Source organism: Crocuta crocuta, unplaced genomic scaffold (genome assembly GCF_008692635.1).
Source record: "Crocuta crocuta isolate KB4526 unplaced genomic scaffold, BGI_CrCroc_1.0 scaffold497, whole genome shotgun sequence".
Lineage (NCBI taxonomy): Eukaryota > Metazoa > Chordata > Mammalia > Carnivora > Hyaenidae > Crocuta > Crocuta crocuta.
Window position 1 is genome coordinate 310820 of NW_027529527.1, and position 23640 is coordinate 334459.

The 23640-nt window shown below is 35.6% G+C and overlaps 2 pseudogenes; one reads left to right on the plus strand and one right to left on the minus strand.

The window, feature by feature from the left end:
• Window positions 1–4352: 4352 nt before the first annotated feature.
• Window positions 4353–5365, plus strand: LOC144229197 (large ribosomal subunit protein uL30-like; annotated as a pseudogene).
• A 17882-nt stretch (window positions 5366–23247) lies between these two features.
• Window positions 23248–23348, minus strand: LOC144229198 (U6 spliceosomal RNA; annotated as a pseudogene).
• Window positions 23349–23640: the final 292 nt, after the last annotated feature.

Consider the following 23640-nt stretch of genomic DNA (forward strand, 5'->3'; position numbering starts at 1 on the left):
GAGGAGCCTGATGTGATCAGGTATAAATTAGAACTTGAAGTTTGGTAAAACTTTAATCTCTCTGCTGGTGGAAATTTCCCTCTAAGGAACTAGGACCTCTAATCCAGCCCAGCCAGTGTTTATCAGTATAGTAAGTAAAATTTGTATAATTGAGTCAAAGGGAATGATTGATTTCCATTAATTCCTTAAACCATAGCTTTGGGAAACCTAGCATCACATACTGTCTATTTTGTCAATATATATACTGCATTAGCCATATAATATAATGTTATATATTTTAATGTAATATAATATATAACATATTATATATTAATTATATACTAATTGTTATATAATAACATATGTATTTATATATGATATATTAATATATAATAATTACATGTTACATAATATATACTGTATTCTGGGGGATAGCATCCCAACTATGCAGGATGCTAGTACCTTAGGTAATCTTTTAGTAGGTCTTTAATCATTTCATTGGACCAGAAGAGTTCCGTCTATGAAACATGGTGTGGCCAGTAAATTCCATGGTGTTTCACCTAAAGACATCTAGATGTGAGACAGTTTTGTGAGGAATTTCATGGCAGTAAATAACAATTCTGCAAATCCTCTGTTGGTGGTACAGGCAGAGGTACTGCCTGCAAAAAAGGAGAACAGGAAAATCCATTTAGTTAATTTTTGAAAAGAATTCCATGGATAGCTGCACATTAAGAATCTTGTCTTTTTATGAAAATTAAATGATCAAGTATATTGCCTGCTGATCTGCATGCTAGGAAAATATTCCTTCACTACTATTCTTTAGATCCACCCTGAATATGGCTTCAGTGTGGCAGCAATTTATGTTCAGCTTATTATAACATGGGAACCTGGTTCATCTGTCAACTGGATATGAGTTTTTTCATCATTCACCAGATACCATGGTAAAACTCCATGAGGTTGAACATCAGTATAACAGAGTTGGGTGGTGTGGTAGACTAGGCCACTCGTTCATGGTTTTTACTTGCGCCTTCTTTACATGTGAAGTTCTTATCTCAAAAGTAGTATTTACATCATATTGGATCCTTATATATGAGAATATTACTTTTTGATGGTCAGGTCCTTTCATATACTCATGAGGCTACTCGATCAGAAGCTCTCTGTCTATTACAGTTTGGTAGCATTTGAGGCTCTGCTTTCAAAATGTTGAATAGTTCCCTGTTACAGAAGACACAGCCTTTCTCTCAGCTTCAGCAGTCTGCACTATGAATCTTCTTTGGCAATCTTTGTTAGAATCTATATAACAACCTCATCTACAGTCAACATAGCTAGAACATCACCAGATTGGCTGCCTGACATGACCCATGCAACAGTGCAATTTACCCATGGCCTTGATCTGCTACAGAGCCCTCTCTTGCATTATGTACAACTTAAAACTGGCAATATTGTGATTCATCTAAGTAGGTCCAAAGAGTTCTTTCCAAGAATGCTATATACTACCTTCATAATCCAAAAGAGATCTAGCAAAGACTGAGTGCTTCTTTCCTTACATTAGGGAGCACAAGGTAACATAATGCGTAATATCTCTAGAGGGGGGCTCAACATGCCAGGCACAATTACGCTTGTAAGCCTTACCAATGTGGCAGAGCTCTAAGTCTTCTAAGGTTAGCTCATCTTTAAGTTATTCAGGTTAACCATCACTTTCTGATCAACAGATACATTTAGCATGAGATATTATGTCAAATTTAAAAAGTGACCAAGGTCCTTGTGTTCTATATTGTGAGACAGAATAAAAAATTTAACAAGTCTTCAGGAAAGAAATTGCTGGTATCCTGCTCTGCCTGTGTAAAATAAAACAATTTTAATTTTTCATATTGGAGTTTGAGAAGAGGGTCTGCTCATTCTTTTTCTAGTCTATTTTCTCTCTTTTGTTCAGACTGGATAGTCACTATTGTTATATCTTCAAATTCACTGTGTTTGGAGATGATTATTAAGCAAAAACATATTTTATATGGTTTCAACTAATTGCGCTGACTTCTATAAAAACATTCACTTAGGAGTGCCTGGGTGGCTCAGTCAGCTGAGTGTCTGACTTCAGCTCAGGTCATGATCTCACAGTTCATGGGTTTGAGCCCCACATCGGGTGGTGTGCTGACAGCTAGCTCAGTGCTTGGAGCCTGCTTCAGATCTGTATCTCCCTCTCTCTGACCCTCCCCTGCTCAACCTGTCTCTCTCTCAGAAATAAATAAAACATTAAAAAAATTAAAAGAAACTATTCACTTAGTCATCAATTGCACTATGTACTAGTCTTTTTTGGGGCACTAGGAGGCCCATAATATTAGATAGTATTTTAATGATTTTTTATATTACTCATTTATTTAGTCTGTGCCTCTGTCTTGTCCAGTGTTTATTTTATGATTTTTTTTCTAATTCTATTGCCTTTTTTTCCTCTTTTTTTTTAACCTGTAGATGTTTCACAGGGCTCAATTCTTTGTTCGCTCTTACTTTCACTCTCAATTCTTAATTCATGCTCATGCCTTTTATGACCATCTTCGTTGTGACTTTCACTTGCTTACATTTTAGAGGTACATTTTCAACAACCAATTGGATATTTCCTTCTAGTTGTTAAACAGATAAGTGAACAAAAATATTTTAAAAATCCATATATCATATCGCATCATAATTTTCTCCCTCAAGAATAGAATGCAGAGTTCAGGGTTAATATATACATTAAATGTATTATATATATTAAGAAAAGAAAGACCAAGATAAACTCAATAATTTCATATATAAAATATATTGTGTATGGCACAACACAAGGCAAAGCAACCGTTTCTTCAGCATTGTTTATTTGTGAGTTGTGTTTATTAAAGCAGTTGGTTGTTTTAATATCTTTGTTCAACATGAGCTATGCACTTCCTTTTTCTTTTTTTTTTTTTTTCTATTTTTACATCTTGGCAATTCTGTGTGCCATTATTCTCGCCAAGCAGGTTATAGCAGTGTCATATTACTAGAGGTCATAATTCAATATATACTTTAAATGTTTATACTTTCTCTCTTTGTTAGTTACCCCCATTTCACCTCTTGGATATAATGTTTTACAGGAATGCTTTTGGATTTATTTGTATTTATTCCCTGTAAATCTTCAGCCTAGCAGGCAAGTGAACTAATAACCGTCTCTTTATTGCCTGCAGACTGGCTGACTTCCAGTACCTCATTGTTAACTGATCTGTTTAGTATTTTCATGTTATTTGTTTAATAGTATAATTTTTAAAAGACCTGCTGAACACTGCTGTTTTTGATGTTTCTCTTAATAGAACTACCACATGGGTACAAGAAGGCATGTTTCGAAGGTCAGAAACAAAAACATGAGAATAAGCCAATTGAAAATAAAAGTGTGTTGCTTAGACAAAGTAGTAATTCTGAGAAAATAAAAAAAAATTGGTCATAGCTAAATAAATAAAAGATGTATATCCATTTACTATTATTTGAGGCAGTTTTTTTAATACTCATCTTTGTTTATATATTTAAGTCCATTTTGTATGAAATACTATTTTATTTTTTCCTTATTTATATTTCTGGTATTTTACTCAATTTTCACAGATTGAACATTAGGAGCTTATATCATTTTTACCTGCTCAAATCCATTTGTATTGAAGAAAAACAGTTAAGTGTTGTGAATATTTTATTTGGGATAATCTTATTTAACAGATGAGAAATTTTCTTCCATGCACTTTATTCCAACTTATTTTTTAATATGTATGCTTTTTGATAGAAACAGCTAAGTATTGCACATAATATTCCAACTAGCATATTTTAAAAAGCCCTCAGGATTTATATTCTTATGGTTGTTCTCTATTCTATGTGCTTAACTTTTACTAAGTTATTTAAAAATTACATTAAAAACAATACTGTTATTTAACACAGTTGACAGAATCATGTTTGGCACATAAAAATTGGTTGCAGTTCAATATTCTGTGAAATGCATACAATATTACTCCCACATTACTAGAATAAAAAAGTATAAAATTAAAGTCTTGCAAAAGCTCTTGGAGTATAACAAGGTTTAGAAATAAGAGACTCAAATGATAATTACCAAAGCACAAAACACTTCATTAATTACATAGAAATAATAAAATTTGTAAAATGATGGAATCTAGAAAGTGATGAAGGAGAAAGGGATAAAGCTTGCTTCTATCTTTTTTTCTTAAGTATGCATTAAAGAAGGAAAAGAAAATGTAAGAACTTGGGAAATAATTTCCATCTACTATTGTAGTCACTTGACTTCTATGGCCCTGTTGCAAGATGAATGCTGATGACTAAATCCATAGGGGCTGTAACATCATTAAAAGATTATTCTTGGCAGCTTTAGAAACATGGTGGAGCAAAAGCAGAGAAAAACATCTCTTTCGTTCCAGACAATCTCCTGAAAAAGAAGAAGGCTTATCAGGCCGTTAAAGCCACCGAAGCAAAGCAGGCACCTGGACAAGAAACCACAGAAGAAAGGAAAATGGCTCAAGTTTAAATGACTGGAATGTTTCCTACATGATTCCTTCAGGTAGCAACATGACAGGATGTGACTTAGATGACTAGAAGTAAAACCTCATGGCTTGGAAGTGCCAGATAAACATTCCCTGGCTTTTGTTGTACACATCCAAAGATTAACAGTGAGTTCACGGGTGCAGAGGATCATTGTAAGGCTTCACTTGCAGATTTTCAGTGATATATTTGTCAGAGTGACCCCACTAACCATAAAAATGAGGTATATAGTGGAAACTTATGTGACCTGGGACTTTACCAATCTAAAGTCTGTCCTAACCTGCAATTGTCCGGGAACTCATCTTGAAATGTGGACAAACCAAGGTCAAGAATAAAATCATCCCTGGGGCAACTGGTAGGCTCAGTCAGTTAAATGTCTCTTGATTTTGACTCAGGTCATTATCTCATGGTGTTCCAGAGATAGAGCTCTGTGTGGGGGTCAAAGCTATCAGCTTGAGATTCTTTCTCTCTTTCTCTCTGCCTTTTCCCACTTACTTGTGTTCATGCACATTCTCTCTCTCTCTCTCTCTCTCTCAATCTCTCTCTCTCTCTGTCTGCCTCAAAAATAAATAAATAAACTTTTTTAAAAAAGGAATAAGACCATCCCTTTGACAGACAACACAGTGATTGAGGAGAACCTGGGGAAGCATGGTGTCATTTCTTAGAAGACTTCATTCATGAAATTGCGTGTCTAGGGAAGAATTTCCAGGCAATCTCTGAGTTCTTATGAACTTTCCATCTCTCAGTGGCCCATTATGCTACCAAGAATAGAGTGCGCTTCCTCAGGGAGGTGGGCTTATCTGCCTAAAGAGGGGAACACATCAATCAGCTCACTGGGAAGCTGAATTAAACCCAGAGTATATGAAAGCAGACCACATTGGAAGCATGTGTTTTATCTTTTGGAATTGTTATTTTCTGCTTTATCTTCAGAAACTAGTGGGCAGGATCAAAGAAAAGATGATGATGTTCCAGGAAGGCACTTCTTATCACAGCCCATTTCCAAGGAAAAGTTCCTGTGTCTTTTCCACCTTGACTGCCCCTGCCACCTCTGAATTCAGCAAAGGACTCATGCCATGGAAAAGGGAGTCCTTCTATGTCACATCTCTTATCCTGTGGATTAACATTGGTTAATGAATTCCTAAGCATGAATACAAGACAGCCGTGGACCAAGCTCAAGAATATATTTGAACCTGAGGGTCTCTGGGGCCTTGTTTTGGAAGGAATTTGAAATACAATTACAAAGAAGAGCATAAAAACACTCCTCTGTTGTAATTGCTGTGAATCTACCTTCTAATTTTTTAGTGACAGATTTGCGAGTTCTCAGACTTGGTTGGTACTAAAGTTTATGTGGCGGCTTCCTTATCCCAGCCTGCAATTGGCTTAGTCCTTTTCTCTAGCTCAGGATTTTACTTACCCTTGGGTCTAGAGAAGGGAAGGACCCTTTTCCCAGGAAGATACACACACTCAAATTTTTGCTTGGAAGTTTATATGTTCATAGACCTTTCTTAGGGACCTGTGCACCTTATGTAAGGAAGTCTTGTGCTATCTGGACTGATCACCCAAGCCCTGACTTTGTTAGTCTCCTCTGGTTTCATGTTCCATAGAAGACCAAAGCTTACCATTAGAGTTCATTTACTTTGAAGCCAATTGGGTGTTTCCTACACAGTGGTAGATTTCTGAGCCCCCTGATTCTACCTCAGGGAAATGCCCACCATTTATTTCTGCTGGGCTTCAGGAAGGGATTTTCTTGGTTTGGCAGGGATGAAATTAGTACTATTAGATATTTAGTCCCCATGCAGTCTTAATTGGAACATCTCCTTGCATAGTCTAGACTTCAAAAGTATTGCTTTCTACTCTGTAGGCAATGATGCAGTAGACCAACACCACAGCTTCTTGAGAATTGGACCTAAAAAGAGGATCTGATCCTGCTTGTGTTTATCATAAGGGTCCGACTCCTATGTAGCCCTTCCTTTGATCTTGTCACTTTGTTGCCTCAATTGCCAACTGAGTAGTTGGAGAGGATGTGCCAGGCATAGGGTAATGCTTGAAAATATGCTTCACCATTGTGTCCCCTGATCCCTTAAAGATAATCTTTGCTGCACTTTTGGCACATGGGGCCCTTAAATATAGTTGTGAGGCTGAGTTAGAAGTGTAACAATGCTTGGGGTGCCTGGCTGGCTCAGTTGGAGGAAAATGTGACTCTTGAAATAGGAGTTGTGAGTATGAGGCCCATGTTGGGAGATAGAGATTACTTAAAGAAAAAAAAAACTTTAAGTATAACAATGCCTTAATATGTGCTAGGTTATGAGGGAATGAATTAGGTTGGTTGGCCCATGAGTTAACCTGTCAGGAATAGATGTTAGAACTTACACTTATACTTTAAAGCATTGTGAAATCAAATTACTTTAAAATGATGTATCAAAAGTAATGGAAAAGGAGCATTTGTGAGTGTGAAAGTCCAGAGTTTTATCTCAGATATGTTTTATACTAAATACAGGAATAATGTTTCCATTCTTGTCTCCCAAAATGGGGCTAATGTAATCTACCCTGTGTGCCTCACTCACACAGTTGTTCACAGGGTTAAGGAAAATACTAGTTTTTAACTTAAAATTCTGTGTAAATAAATAAGTTACAGTGTTTTTTAAAAAGATCACTCTTATTTTTAGTTTTTGTCCCACATTTAATATTTCTTCAATAATGTTGCAACTGTTGACTTGCTTGCCTAAAAATTAATCATCTCTATTAAAATGTTGGGGGGCAATATCCCTGTAGTATAAGTACTATTGAATAGATATTTATTTATCATCTAGTTAAACAGCAGATAATATTATTGAATAAAGAAATATCAGAATCCTAGGATATGAAAGTTTAGGTTAAAATATTGTTTGCACAATTTTATCCATATATTTTATAAACTATAAAATATAGTATAAGATAGGAAATATACTATAAAACATAAAAAAGTTTACATTAAGAAGTATAAAATTAAAATATTTATTTTTTTAGTTAGTATTGGAAATTGCAAGGTAATAAAAAGCAATATAATATGTGATCAAATGCCTCAGAATTATCAGAGGACAATTAAGATGTACAATGAATATGTAAGGGTTTTAGTTCATTGGTGGTTACAGACACAACTGTACTACTTCTTGACTAATAATGTTTCTATCTAAAATATTCACTTTAAAATAGTGAGTTATATTTATTAATATCTTTCTGCATCTAATAAATGAACAAGAGACAGAGGGAGATGGAGAGAGAAGCAAAAGTATATCAGCTTATGAAATGTTATAGACAACACACTAGGTATAAATTTTGGACTAAGGTTATATTGTGGAGCTGATATTCTATATATAAACCTGGATTGTGTACAGTTTGTACACACATAAACAACTTTGTGTACACAAATCTAAACTTCATAATATAAATATACATATGTCTACATGTAATATATAAAATGTTCATGCTATCATAATTTAGAATCTCATTCAACAAAGTTGAATAAAGTGGAGTTCTCTGGTATCCTGTACTTTTAGACATCTATCAACACTGTATAGACATTAATTGCATCAATATATGAAACCCAAATCATTTCATGTATTTAATATCTAATTAAAAAAAATAGCTGACCTTCTAATGAAAATTCATCTTTTAAACAGAGTCTAGAGAAAAGGCCATTGTCTTGTTCCACATGTATGTCTGGCCTTGCCTACAAAGTATGTACTTATTCAAGTTTCTCATCAGTTTAGTTGTTTACATTAAACAAATAACTGTGAGTTTAATTTTAATTTTCATCAGAATTCCTTATTGCTACTGCTTGCCACATACCTGGTTATTTGTGCAACTAAAATAATGAGATTTCATATGTGTATGAAGAATTTATAGAACACTTCAAACCTGAAGAAGTTAAGTGACAAATTCTCATAAAAGGTATCAGTCAGAGTGTGTGTTACTGCCTTCTCTTGGAGGTAATGTCCTGCAAATCTAGGTGCCTCGGCCTCCCTGAACTTTAATTTCTGTCTTATTAAGTCCACAAAATTTCCCTGGTCTACTTATATTTCCAATCTCTACACTAATGTCCAGAAATTCCTTCTAACCTGAGAACGTAATACTCCCTTATTTGTTTGCCTTTATATAGGGATCATAGTTCTGCATGCATACTCACAAATATTTGAAAATAATTGGTTCATATATTTTACAAATGTCTTATTTGTTTGTTTAGAGTGAGAGAATAACTCCAGTCTTCATGTGGAAAAACATGGAATTTTAATAATGTAGTTTTTAGGCTAAAAAAACATAATATTGTAAATAACTACAAGATTATATGTAGATTTGTATAACCTAAAGATAGAGAATGAATAGCTAGTTAGATAGATAGGTGGATAGATAGATGATAGATAGATAATAGATGTTTATAAAATTTTGGTAACTGTGATACACATTATTTATTATATTATCCTATTTATCAAATTATCTAAGGAAAATGTAGTGAATGGTTATCTCTTTATACAGAGACAATGGGAGAGATTGGATAGTTCCATTTAGAACAGGATTGTTCAGGGCACCTGAGTGGCTCAGTTGGTTGGGTGGCAGACCTTGGCTCAAGTCATGATCCTATACTTTGTGAGTTCAAGCCCTGCAATAGGCTCTGTGCTGACAGCTCAGAGCCTGGCTCCTGCTTCAGATTCTGTGTTTCTCTCTTTCTGCCCTTCCCTTTCTCATGTTCTGTCTCTTTCCTTCTCAAAAATAAACATTAAAAAAATTTAAAAAACAACAACACAGGATTCTTCAAAGGTACATTAGTGTTTTCTTTCTTAACTAGATTTCAAAAGGGTCAATTTTGCTGTATCTTAATATTTTATGCCTCACACACACTTTTATAAATTCATATCTAGTAAAAGTAATTTAGCAATACAAAATTACCAAACAATTCATTGTTTTTACCAAAGTTTAGTATGCTGTAAAGATTTTAACTCTGAGGTATTTTTAACATAAACTCTCCAAATGAAATAAGGAATTTTTGACATAGTGAATAAGAACTTAAAATAAAAATATTTAGAAGACACATGGAAGGAAATGCCTTGTTCTATAAAGGAAATATAGTACAATGATGTTTGTACTCTGGTATCTAATAAATGTATACCCAGTTCTGATTCTTTGATTTTTTAGCTCTATAAAACCTACATAGCCTGGAAAACCTATATAGCCTCTCTAAGCCTTAGGTCCACAGTGTACAATATGCATAATAATTATACCAATTTCAAAATATAATCAGGAGTAAAAATTAAGTAATTTATTTATGATGGGTTAACATAGAGTTTGCCATAGAACAAACTTTTAATAAAATATTAACTATTATAATTATTATACTTATGTTCAACACTGCTAGTTATTGATAACATGTCTATAATACTGTTAAATCATTTTTTGGGGGGTTAGGAAATTGTTTCTATTAAATTCAGTATAAACATGATTTCACTTAAAAACAAATTTTGAGGAGATGGCATAATATTTTTCTGCTCTGATGTCGGTGTATTATATGTGGTAACATTTCAAATGCTTGTTAGTATTGACAATATTTCTAGAATAGACACCAAGGTTAAAAGGGACGCATTACCATTTTGACTCTGAAAGCACAAAGAAGATTAATGTGTTATGAATTTAATATTACTCTTAAGACCATTTGCATGATTTTCTATCTTGGATTCACCACGCAATCCCTGGTGATTGTGAATAGTTAGTTGCACCTGTGCTACCAAACTAGTGTCCATTTCCTCTGAAGTGGTTTCCAGGATGTTAGTGCAGATGTAGAATATAATGAATATAGAAGGCTTGTCTGCTTTTAGGATCATTAAAATCTATTCTTGGTTTTGAGGCAAAGGAAGATGTAGTTCTGGAGACATAAATGTATAGTTTGAAAGTCTGTAGTTAGAAAACACCCACAGACATTGAGTAGGTAATGTGGCTGTGTTTAAATATAACTTTATTTATGAAAATACTGGACTAGATTTGAAACACAGGCTGGAGTTTGCCACTCCCGTCTAAGGTCTTTATAGATACAAACTCATTTAAATATCATGAAGTTAATGTGACATGTTTGTTTATTTGTTTGTTTGTTTTTGAGAGAGAGCGAGAAAGAGCGAGCTTGAGTGGCGGAGGGAGGAGAATCTTAAGCAGGCTTCAGACCCAGAACGGAGCCCTACATGGGGCTGGATCTCACAACTGAAAGATCATTACCTGAGCTGAAACCAAGACTTAGACAACCAACTGAGTTACCCAGGTGCCCCTAAAGTGATAAATATAAGACCAAGACCTAGTTGATTTCACTGCAAGGTCTGTGCTATATTCCTTTTCTACTCAGACCTGCTCAGTCCACTTCTTTTCCTGATTCTCCCTCTATCCTATATTATTTTCATTATTCTTCCTGTGTGTATAATCTTTGCTGTCTTTTCCTCTTCTACACGTGGGTCTCTGCATCTCTGAAAAGATTTCTCCTTCCCATAGCTCATATTTTAATATGAGCATTTACAATTTAATGAAAAGTTTACAATGGAACCAATTTAAGTGAAAAGTTTATATGAAAGCATTAGAGTTCAGAACTGTGCTTATGGAAAAATAAGTGAATTTTGCCCATCAGNTGTCTTATTAAAAATATGTAATAATAAATAAATAATAACAAAAGTTTTAGAACTTCAGCTGCAATGAAGACTGACTCTGGGAAAAATACTTGATGGAGGAATATTTCCCTATGCTCTAATGTTATTCTTTAAGTTTTAAAAAAGTTGACAATGGAACCAATTTAAGTGAAAAGTTTATATGAAAGCATTAGAGTTCAGAACTGTGCTTATGGAAAAATAAGTGAATTTTGCCCATCAGTATATAGCTATTGATTAATAGCTAAACATACTCATAAGCAGATGTATGAGAGGAAAACAATCAGAATAGAGACTATCTGATTTATATATATGAAATCATTAAGTGATATGATACCTGTTAAGGCTGAAACAACTTTTAAAACAGATGAATACATATCTCTGTAATGCACTTCAAAATTCTGAAAGTGGCATGTGACCATCCTTTGAAAAGCACCCATAATAAATTTTGGAAGCTATTAACAATGGTTTGCAACATGATGGGGACTGTTTTTGGGTGTTAACCCCTAAAATATATTTAAGTACACATTTTTTTAAGTGTGGAAAAATTAAAATCTCTTCCAATTTTACTTCAGAATTTTTAGCTGCTAAGAAAGTTTCACTTAGTTGTGTTGGGAATGAATATCTGATTTTATATTCCTAAATTCTGTGTGTATAGTTAAATTCCTTAAATATTTTTTCTCTTAAAACCTTCTGTTTACATACATGATCTACGCAGAGGCTTATACTTCATCTCCATTTATTTCCAATAAAACTTGACTTTTATATCCAGTTATTTATTCATATGTTCATGAAGGGATTATTACTAGAATATTGGTAGGAAAAATAAGCTCCACCGGGACAGAAAGTAGATGAAATATGCTGTGTAACCAATGCCTAGAACAATGCTGGGAACACTAGGCATTGAATGAATGAGGTATCTTGAACCTGTTATTCTTATTTTCTAAAACTATATAATTATCTTATATTTAGTTAATTTGAAACCACCTAAATTACAATCATTAGAACACTTTCTAATAACTTAAATTCACTTTAACAGATTTCTTGGCTTTTATAACTTAATTAAGCCACTTATTTAAAAAAATCTAGGTACTAAATACAGTGTTTTACAGATTAAATAATGTACAAAATACAAACCATTTTTTTAGACACTTAGAATTTATAGGTTTGCAAGACTTTATAAATTCCAGTTCATTTCTTTGAGCCTCACTNAGTCCTTTGAAACAAATGCATGGGGCACCTGGGTGGCTCAGTCAGTTAAGCATTTGACTTTGACTTCAGCTCAGGTCATGAGATCATGATCTCACAGTCAGGAGATGAAGCCCATGTCAGGCTCTGCACTGTGGGTGAAGCCTGCTTAAGATTCTCTTTCTGCCTCTACCCCTATCCTTCACTTGCTCTCTCTCTCTCTCTCCTTCTTAGAATAAAATTTAAAAATAAATAAAATATTAAAAATAATAAGATAAAAATAAGAGTAGAAGCAGGATTTCTCCTTTTCTCTATCACTGTGAATGACTGTCTTGAACAGTTGAAGTGCCCATCCTTACAACCCTTGAGTGTGACAGATAAGACATCCTCACTCCTAGGGAGGGAATACTTTCATAGGTGATCTCTTACTGGGAATAGGAAGGAGTTCATTGAAGTAGAAACTAAGAATATCACCTGACAGTCATTGTTATTCGTGGCCTCACTGCCAATACTACCCCTAGAAAGTGGCTTTTATTTCAACCCCAGTAGGGCAGCCAAATACTGGTGATACTGAAAGTAACAGCCTCAGTCAATTCTAACTTGGAATCTCTGGTGATGTTCATTGTAGCTAAAGTCCATCTTATATCTTGATAGATTAAAATCTATGTGTAAAATCCAAGTTTACCATGATCAAAATGCCCTATGTAAAGTGGTAGATAAATGATGTAGAAATATATTCAAGTCATATATTCATATACATAAAAAACACGAATAGGACTGGTTATTATAATTCTTATTTCTGTATCTGGTCACCAAGTTAGTTAGTGTTTATAACTTCCTTCTGAAAAATAACTTCCGTATTCATTTTGTCAGCACTTTAGCTTGCCTGTCACTGTCCAGGTTGAAAATAACTTTATTTCTGAAGGATCTAACCATATGCTTCTACTGATTCTAACATTAACTTTTTTTTCTTGGAAATAAAGAGGCATCATTAAATAGATTGAATTCCACCTAATCTCCTCTCTGACATTATCTGGGAGCAACAATTCTATTTATTTTCAAAGTCAGAAATAAATCCTTTACCAAAACAGTAACCTCATTATCTACTTGCTAACTTATTGGTATGAGGAGCCTGAACTTGCCAACTGGCAACCTCTGTATTTTCCTGAGAAAGGTATCCATACTATTGTTATTTTTTTGTATAAAATATAAGGATAATTTCTATGGTTAAAATTTTACACATTTCCATATCTTCAAATATCCAGATAATGTTAGAGTTTTACAACTTTGTGTTTGTATTATTGTTATTTCTGAGGTTTCTTTATCTGAACTTAATTTTGATTCAGGACCCAACTAATCTCTGTACACTAAAATGACTAATAACTACTTAATTTCCTCTCTCCCTCTTTCTCTCCTTCTCTCTCTCATCTATTTATCTATTCACATAACATTTCTCTACTCATCTTTTTTTTCACTCCTCCAGTCTGTTAGGAATTTCAGCCAGTTGTAATGTACCCTGTATTTTGTCTGTGGGAAAAATAGCACCATTCATTTGTTGTTAATTTATAGTACTTCTCATTCTTCATGACATTACTATACATTAATTCCTAGTTTTTACTACCACTTTTAAAAATATAACCATTGTAAGTGTTTTTCATTCTACTTCTAGGTAATGAGGAATATGATAAGACCAAGAAATCAATGGGTCAACTTATTACCTTATTTTTACTTTAAAATAAATATGTTGGTTAAAAGTAATGCTATGTAGGGTATCCAAAAGTGGTGGATGCCCACCGATGGTGGCCCTGACTGAAGTATGGTACACACATACATGCTTCCTTCCCCCACATAGTCCTCCGTTAACCTCCTCCTAGTCCACCTATATGAGCAAACATACGGTATTTGTCCTTCTCTGCCTAACCTATTTCGCTCAGCATAACTCCCTCTAGTTCCATCCATGTTGCTACACGTGGCCAGATTTCATTCTTTCTCATTGCCATGTATAAATTCCATTGTATAAATGTATTTCATGTATTCCATTGTATAAATATACCACATCTTCTTGATCCATTCGTCCGTTGATGGACACTTAAGCTCTTTCCATGATTTGGCTATTGTGGAGAGTGCTGCTATGAACATTGGGGTACATGTGCCCCTATGCATCAGCACTCTTGTATCCCTTGGGTAAATTCCTAGCAGTGTTACTTCTGGGTCATAGGGGAGTTCTACTGTTAATTTTTTGAGGAACCTCCACACTGTTTTCCAGAGGGGCTGCACCAGTTTACATTTCTACCAACAGTGTAGGAGGGTGCCCGCTTCTCCACATACTCACCAGCATCTGGAGTCTCCTGATTTGTTCATTTCAGCCACTCTGACTGGCGTGAGGTGGTATCTCAGTGTGGTTTGGATTTGTATTTCACTGATGATGAGGAATGCTGAGCATCATTTCATGTGTCTCTTGGCCATCTGGATGTCCTCTTTGGAGAAGTGTCTGTTCATGTCTTCTGCCCATTTCTTCACTGGATTATTTGTTTTTCAGGTGTGGAGTTTGATGAGTTCTGTATAGATATTGGATACTAGCCCTTTATCTGATATGTCATTTGCAACTATCTTTTAATTTCGATTTAACATTTCCCAGGAAGCCTATTCTGAAGCTCCAGACCAGAACATGGCAGCCCAGAACATTGCCCGTGACACTTGTCTTTCTCCTTTGTAATATCTACTAAATAAGGGAACGTGTAACCCTTCATTTTAAATATATTTTGGGGTGCCTGAGTGGCTCAGTCTGTTAAGCATCCACCTTCGCTCAGGTCATAATCTTACAGTTCATGGTTCTTAGCCTGAGCCCCATGTCAGGCTCTGTGCTTACAACTTGGAGCCTGGAACCTGCTTCACATTCTGTCTCCTTCTCTCTCTGTTCCTCCCCTACTCGGACTCTGTCTGTCTGTCTCTCTCAAAAATAAATAAAGGGTTTTTTTTAATTTAAAAAAAAGAATTTGGCCAAGGCAATTTCCTGAGGAAGGTTATACCTAGAACCTACAGTAATGTCATACAAATTAAAAAAAAAAAAAGGGTAGAGTCAATCTTGGCTGCAGTGGACTGGTATGAGATGGTAAGACAGCTCAATCAGCGTACCAACCATTGGAAAGAGCTTGGACATCACTGTCCAGAATTTAGCGACTGCATATAGAAAAATGTACACCTCGAAGTAGAGTGTATTGGGGCGCCTAGGTGGCTCAGTTGGTTAAGTGGCCGACTTCGGCTCAGGTCATGATCTCACGGTTTGTGAATTCTAACCCTACATCAGGCTCTCTGCTGACAGGTCAGAGCCTGAAGCCTGCTTCAGATTCTGTGTCTCCCTCTCTCTCTGACCCTCCCCTGCTCATGCTCTGTTACTCTCTGTCTCAATAATAAATTAAAAAAAAAACTTTAAAAAAAAACAAAAAAATGAAGCAGAGTGTATGGTCTTTGTAAGTATGAAGAAATAGAGCTCTTCTTATAGGGAGTCTGATTTACAACTCCTGATGTATCACAGATAACAATTTGCATTGGGCTGGGTGATATTTCTCTGTATGTTCCTTTTTAGACTGTAATGTATCATTAACAAGAACATATTTTTAAAAACTTTTGCAAATAAGTGTAAAAATATAAATTCTTCAATTCAAAATTGTAATTCAGCAGTATTCTTTAAAGAAAAAGCTTTTTTTCAGATGGCAGTGTTAAACAGTATATCCATTTTTTCCATTATTTCCACCAACTGAAAAATGATCAAAACAATTCTCTTTACTCCTTTCGTCAGTACAGAACTAGCAAAGCACAGAATCAGCAGCTAAACACAAGTCTACTAGGGATACATATCTTTGAAAAGAATTATTTTTATGAAGATGGTTTCAGAAAACATATTTCAAAGACAACTCATTAAAAAAATCTTTGAGTTAAATGTTGACAATGTGTTACTATAATCAAAATTTATACAATAAATAAACTATCAGAGAGGGAGGGGCAAGATGGCGGAGAAGTAAGGAGCTCCGTACTTGCACTCACACCCATACATCACATGGAAAAGATCTGAAGCCATTGCAAACCTTACAAAACCTGAGAGATTGGGAGAAAAAGGATGCAGAATCCACTGAGAAAGCCTTCTAAAGTGAGTGCGAACTGGGGAAGATAAAATCGAGTGGGGATCGGAGAATCCAGGGTCAGAGGCAATCCCCTCTGCGGGAAGTGAGGGGAAAAAGAGAGAGTCTGAAACATAAAAACCTCCGCTTGGGGGAAAAACCTCCACTCGGGGCATAGAAACACCCTGCGCGCCAAATACGTGCATGCCAGTTCCCCACGTGCCAACTGGTCACGGGTGGGGGGGGGCGAGCACACAAACTGCTTCTTTGTGCTGGCTCCTGGCTGGCTGGACTTCTAGAGTAGTGGCGTGCCTGCCGCCATTGTCCTCCCAGAGGGCTTGGGCCCCTGGAAGAGCCACGCGCGGACATGGGCGTCCGCGCTCCTGGCTGACTGGAACTCTAGAGGGAAGGCAAAGAGCTAAAAACTGGGAGATTTGCCTGTGAGTTCGTGTTTCAGGTGACAAGCATAGAGGGACCTGGTTTTCCTCACTCCAGCGGGCTCGGCACACCCGACAGGCAAGCCCCTGNACCAGATTAATTCCAGTCACTGGCTTGCTTAAACAATCACAACGAGTCCAAACTGTAGATGTAAATTCTACACCTATCAACGTTTTCATTTCTTTCTCTAAGGAGTAATTAGACTATATAGTCTCTCTGTATAATACCAGCATCTTTCTCTCGCCTATCTAACCATATTCTACCCTTTAGCTCTTTGAAAAAAGCTTCTTATCCCTTCTGCCTGTTCATTCTATTTCCAATTTTGCCTCATCCCCACCCTNTCAACTATTTGTAAAAAAAAAAATAATTAAAATTAAAAAATAAAAATAAATAAATAAAATATCATTACATATATATCAATCTAATACTTATAATTGCAGGTTAGATACCCTGTGTAAAATACAGATTTTTTAAAAACTGTTTTATTATTTATTTATATTTGAGAGAGAGAGACCCAGTGACTGAGTGTGAGCAGAGGAGAGGCAGAGAGAGGGGAGACACAGAATCTGAAGCAGGTTCCAGACTCTGAGCTGTCAGCACAAAGCCTGAGGCAAGACTCAAACCCACGAACCATGCCATCATGACCTGAGCTGAACAGTGAGATCATCATTTAAGTCGGATGCTTAAATGACTAAGCCACTCACGTGCCCCCGTGTTTCTTCACATTTTAAATAAAATAACAATGATGCCTTTTTTTCAGGATTATGGTGCCATATAAGAGAGAAAATAGGCAAAATATCTAGTAACATATTTGATTAGAATACACATAAATAAGTGATAGGTGATTTCACCCAATCCATCACAGTGATGAAGACTTTCTGAGTTTCAGTAAATATGTTTAAACAGTCAAGCATAAATCATGTAGGTGAGTTCCTTGAAATTTGGTACTCCTGATTTAGCAATATAAGTTGTATCTTCTACAGATAACAGACAATTTTATACTGTTTTCTTAATTTCCCATTAAGAGGACATTAGCCAACTAGCTCTGTCTAGTGTACTGCAAACCGACATACTGATTTGAACAGATATCATTTAAATAAATGTTCAGATCAGCAAAAAACAGAGTACAATCTGTTTCCTAGTCTGAATGTATTGTATATACACATATCTAAATTTATATATGTATATAAATACACACACATTCTTGATGTATGTATTTTTACTCTTACCTCAAATAATTATCTTCCATTCATATCCCTCTCTTTCTCTCTCTCCCTCTAACATATACCCCTCAGGGTTTTTGTTTATTCCGTTTCTGTTTCCTACCACTTTTACCTGAACTACTAATATTTGTTCCTATCATCAGATCACAGAGTGCTTAGCACCTAGACGATAATGTTGGAAGCTAAGAAATAACATTTCAAAAACATTAAATGCAGTCTGAGTATATGTTATATATTTTTAAGTCATCTAGAGCACAATTGAATAAGTTAGAAATGCAGCATTATCAAATTATTCACAAGGGTTTTCTAACTCATTAGAAGTAATTGAAAACATCTTTAAAAGGTTGCAGAAGTACAGCTGATGGAAGTTGGTGTGGGCGAAAAGAACACAACAACTTTATCAAAAAACTGGAGACTTTGCCTTTTTGTCTTGGCAGTGATTTCTTGGATACGCCACGGACAGCACCATCAACAACTATATCGAATAGAGAGTTTCTTCACAGCAAAGGAAACAATCAATGAATTGAAAAGGCAAATCTACACTTTTGAGAATAGTAAAAAAGCAAAGGACTTGAATAGACATTTCTCCTAGTTAATATAAACATATGCATATGAGCATCATATACTAGGAGTTGACATTTTTCCCTACCCTCCTTGTTGAATTCTAATTAATATGCAACTTATCTTTCCATAAAGAAATGCTTGAAACAGACTCTTTATAATTTTATAATTTCTTAATGTAGTTCATAATTATTTTAAAATGTGTAAGGACATTTAACCTAACCTACTATTCAACTTAACCTAAGTATTTATTGTTTATCTTGAACTTAAATGATCCTAATAATAAGATAGTTGACTGATAGTAATACATATATAATGACATATGTTTAGTATAAAATGATAAACACATCTTAATTAATTAATAAATATAGTAGATATAACAGATATAAACACTTTACATATCCTAGTCCTACAGATTGGAAAAAGTGTATTAGAGTAAAAATTTAAAAATATATTTTATTTTCACTTCTGATCTTGCTAATTTGTGATCTCTCTCTCTCTCTCTCAAATAGTCTTTCTTCTGAGGAAGATGGAGGGATAGGAGAATCCCACCTACACTCGCTTCATCCCATGGAATGGATGGATACAATTATATAACACCTACAACAGTGGAAATAAACCAGAAAACGACTGAAGACCGGCAGAACAGAGTCTCCACAGCTAAATACAAAAGAGTCCACATCAGAGGCTATGAAAGGCAGAGAGGTGATCTAGAGCCAAATGAACTGTGAGATGTCAGCCAGAGGAGAGGAGCAAACCAGACCCTATACCAGGCAGCTCAGGCATGGGAGTTCTACACGAGGAAGATAATTACCATAATATTTGGCTTTGAAAACTACAGGGGTTTAACAATCAGTGGGACTTGACACCTGTAACTTTAAAAACTAGTGGTCTCAGTTCTTGGGGTGCCATAAGGGTGAAAGGAAACTGAGTCTCCACACTTAAAGAGACAGCACAACAAACAGACACATGGAGGTACAGAAAAGATGCAGGAATTTGAAAAACACTGAAGGTATATGGGAAGGAGATTTATTTACTAATCTCAGAGCATGTGCTGAAGGCAGGGTTCTTTGGGGGACTTCCAAGGACAAAAGAACTAGCAGGCAGCATTTCCCTCCCTTGCAACCCAGCATAGACACACAGACACCTGCAGGAACCAGTGTATCGCCAGCTAATAATTATTACATCTTACCAACAATTGTTACATACTTGCTAACAGCAAGCTATTCCCCCATTCTTCTGCAGACACCTCTGCTCCATCCCAGTCTGGCAGCAGTTTTCCTGGGCAACTGCAGGCCCCCTTATGCAGCAGACCAGTGTGGACCTTGCTGGCACTGTGTGCCTTGCTCCCACATTCTACTATGGACCTGCCCCCTCCAATATGCTCTTGGCCAGAACCTATCCAAAGCAGTGGCACAAGACTGGCAGCCTCAACAGGGGCCAGCACTGTACCACCCTGGGAAAGGGGAGGATAATCACAAACCCCAGTCCAACTGCAATCCCAGCAGTGAGGGCAGACATTAGGTCTGATTACTGACCCCCACCCACCAATGAAAGTACTCAGGAGACAACACAGGAAGAGTGCCCTGAAGTTTGGTGCCACCACATATCTGGCAAATGCCTGTCTTACTCAATTCAAGGCCAAGGCAGCCCCAGACTGGCCCATTGACAATACACGGACCAAACTATGACCACAGTAGGCAAAAAGAGCCACTAAAGATAACTGGACTGGAGGCAAACACTGCTCAGCCACAATAGTATGGCACATGCAACACACAGAGGAGACATCCATGGAGAGCTAGGTTCAAGGCCATTACTTGTAAGAGCAGGAGATATGGCTGAGTTATCAGACACAGACATAGAAATACACAGCCACAGAAATACACAGACACAGACAGACAAAACTAAGAATTAGTAAAAAAAAATTCAGAGATGAAAAACTCAATAACTGAAATTAAAAATAAATAAACTGGATAGAATAAATAGGAGACTACAGTAATCAGAACTGATCAATGACCCAGAGGATAGAGTAATGGAAAGCAATAAAGATGAATGAGAGAGAGAGGGGGAAAAGAAAAAAATATATATATACATATATATGTATATATAAAATGAAAATAGACTAAGGTTACTCAGTGACCATCAAGGGCGATAATATCTGCATTATAAAGGATCCCAGAAGGAGAAGAAAAAAAGGGGACAGAAAATATGTTTGAATATATAATAGCTGAAAACTTCTTGAATCTTGGGAAGGAAACAGAAATCTAGACCCAGAAGGCACAGAGAGTTCTCAACAAAATCAGCTCAAGGAGGTCTGCACCAACATACATACTAATTAGAGTGGAAAAGGTACTGATAAAGATAGAATTTAAAAAACAGCAAGAGAAAAGAAAAGTTACATTTAAAGGAAACCCCATAAGGCTATTAGCTGATTTTTCCACAGAAACCTTGCAGATCACAAGGGGATAACATGCTCTATGCAAAGGGCTGAAAGAAAAAACCCTGCCACCATGAATAGTCTATAGAGCAAACCTACTATTCAGAATAGATGAAATAAAGAATTTTCCAGGCAAATAAAAGTTAAATGAATTAATGACCACCTAACCAGTCCTACAGGAAATGTTAAAGGGAACTCTTTGAGTGTAAAGGAAAGACCATAACTAGGAGTTAGAAAGGTATGAAGAACAAAAGCAATAAAATTAACTACACTTATAATAATCAATCAAGGGATTCACAAAATAAAATAATGTAAAGTGTGACATCACATACTTAAAACATGGGGAGGGGGCAAATAAAGAATGTATTCAAACTTAACTGAGTATTAACTTACTATAGACTGTGCTATGCACAACATGTTATATATAAACCTAATGGTAACCACAAATCAGAAACCAGTAATAGATATACAAAAAATAAAGAGAAAGGAATATATCACTAAAGAAGCCAACTTATCATTAGAGAAGAGAGCAAAAGAAGAAAGGAACAGAGGAAAACTACAATAACAATCATGAAACAAGTAACAAAATGGCAATAAATGCAGACCTATCAATAATTACTTTGAATATAGGTGGACTAAAAGCTCCAATCAAAAGAAACAGGATAGGGGGTGCCTGGGTGGCTCAGTTGGTTAAATGTCTGACTCTTAGTTTTTGCTCAGGTCATGATCTCACAGTTCATGAGATAGAGCCCTAGGTCTGGCTCCACACTGACAGCACAGAGCCTGCTTGGGATTCTCTGTCTCTGTTCTTTCTTTGATCTTCTTCTCTCCCCTGCTCCCAAATAAAACCTTTAAAAAAAGAAACAGGGTGAGGGATTTTTTTTTTAAGTTTATTTAGTTTTGAGAGAGAGACACAGAACGTGAGCAGGGGAGGTACAGAGAGAGACAGAATTTGAATCAGGCTCCAGGTTCCGAACTGTCAGCACAGAGCCTGACGTGGGGCTCAAACTCACAGACTGCGAGATCATGATCTGAGCCGAAATTGGACGCTTAACCTACTGAGCCTCTCAGGCCCACCTGAAAGATTGTTTTAAAAAGGAATATCTATATGCTGTCTACAAGGGACTTATTTAAGACTTAAAGACATATGCAGATTGAAAATAACATCATGGAAAGGCATTTATCATTCAAATAGAAGTGAAAAAAAAAGTAGCAATATTAATATTGGATAAAATAGTCTTTAAAACAAAGACTGTAACAAGAGATGAAGGACACTATATAATAAAGGGAATAATCCAACAAGAGAATATAACAATTAAAACATTTATGCACCCAAAATGGAATCACCCAAATGAAGCAGCTAACAGCAAACATAAAGGAAGTAGGTCATAGTAATACAATAATAGTAGGAGACTTTAACACCCTACTTACATCAATGGATAGATCAGCCAAACAAAAAATCAACAAGGTAACAGTGGCTTTGAATGACACATTGGACCAGATGGATCTAATGGTTATATTTAGAACATTCTATTGTTAACCAGCAGAATGCCCATTCTTTTCAAATGCACATGGAACATTCTCCAGAGTTGATTGCATATTATGTCACAAAACAAGTGTCAAGAAATTCAAAAAGGCTGAAGTCATACCATGAATCTTTTCTGACCACAACACTATTAAATTAGAAATTAGCCAGAAATAAGAAAAAATCTGGAAAGAACACAAATATGTGGAGGTTAAATAACATGCTACCAAGCAATGAGTCAATCAAGAAAGGAAAGAGGAAATTAAAAAATGTGGTGAGACAAATGAAAATGGAAACACCACAGTCCAAAATCTTTGGGATGCAGCAAAAACATTCTTAAGAAGGAAGTATATAGCAGTAAAGGGGAACCTTAAAAAGCAAGAAAAATGTCCATATTACCCAAAGCATTCTACAAATTTAATGAAATTCCTATCAAAATACCAATAGCATTTTTCACAGATTTATCCATTCTTCCCAAATTATTTATTTACTCAATCATTTATGTGACTATGAATTCAGTAATATATATGTATATATATTATATATGCACACATCCTATTTATATTTTATATTTTTGTGAATATATATTTTTAATGTGCAATGCTTCACAATTGGGTGTCATCCTTGTGCAGGGGCCATGCTAATCTTCTCTGTATTATTCCAATTGTAGTATATCTACTGTCAAAGTGAGGACTTATTTTATATTTTGAGTTATAATCCAGTACCACCTGATTTAATCACTCAGATTGTTTAGAATTGGCCTTTGGGAGCTTTTTTATTGGTTCATGTATCCCTTTGGTATTTTTCACCAAACTAGAAGAAATAATTTTAAAATTTGTATGGAGCCACAAAAGACCCCAAATAGCCAAAACAATCTTGAGAAAGAAGTATTTACAGAGAGTAAATTCGTCGAAGAAAAGAAAGACAATAGTCAGGCTAATCAGACTCAGTGAATCTAAGAGTATTTGTTCTCTACACCTTA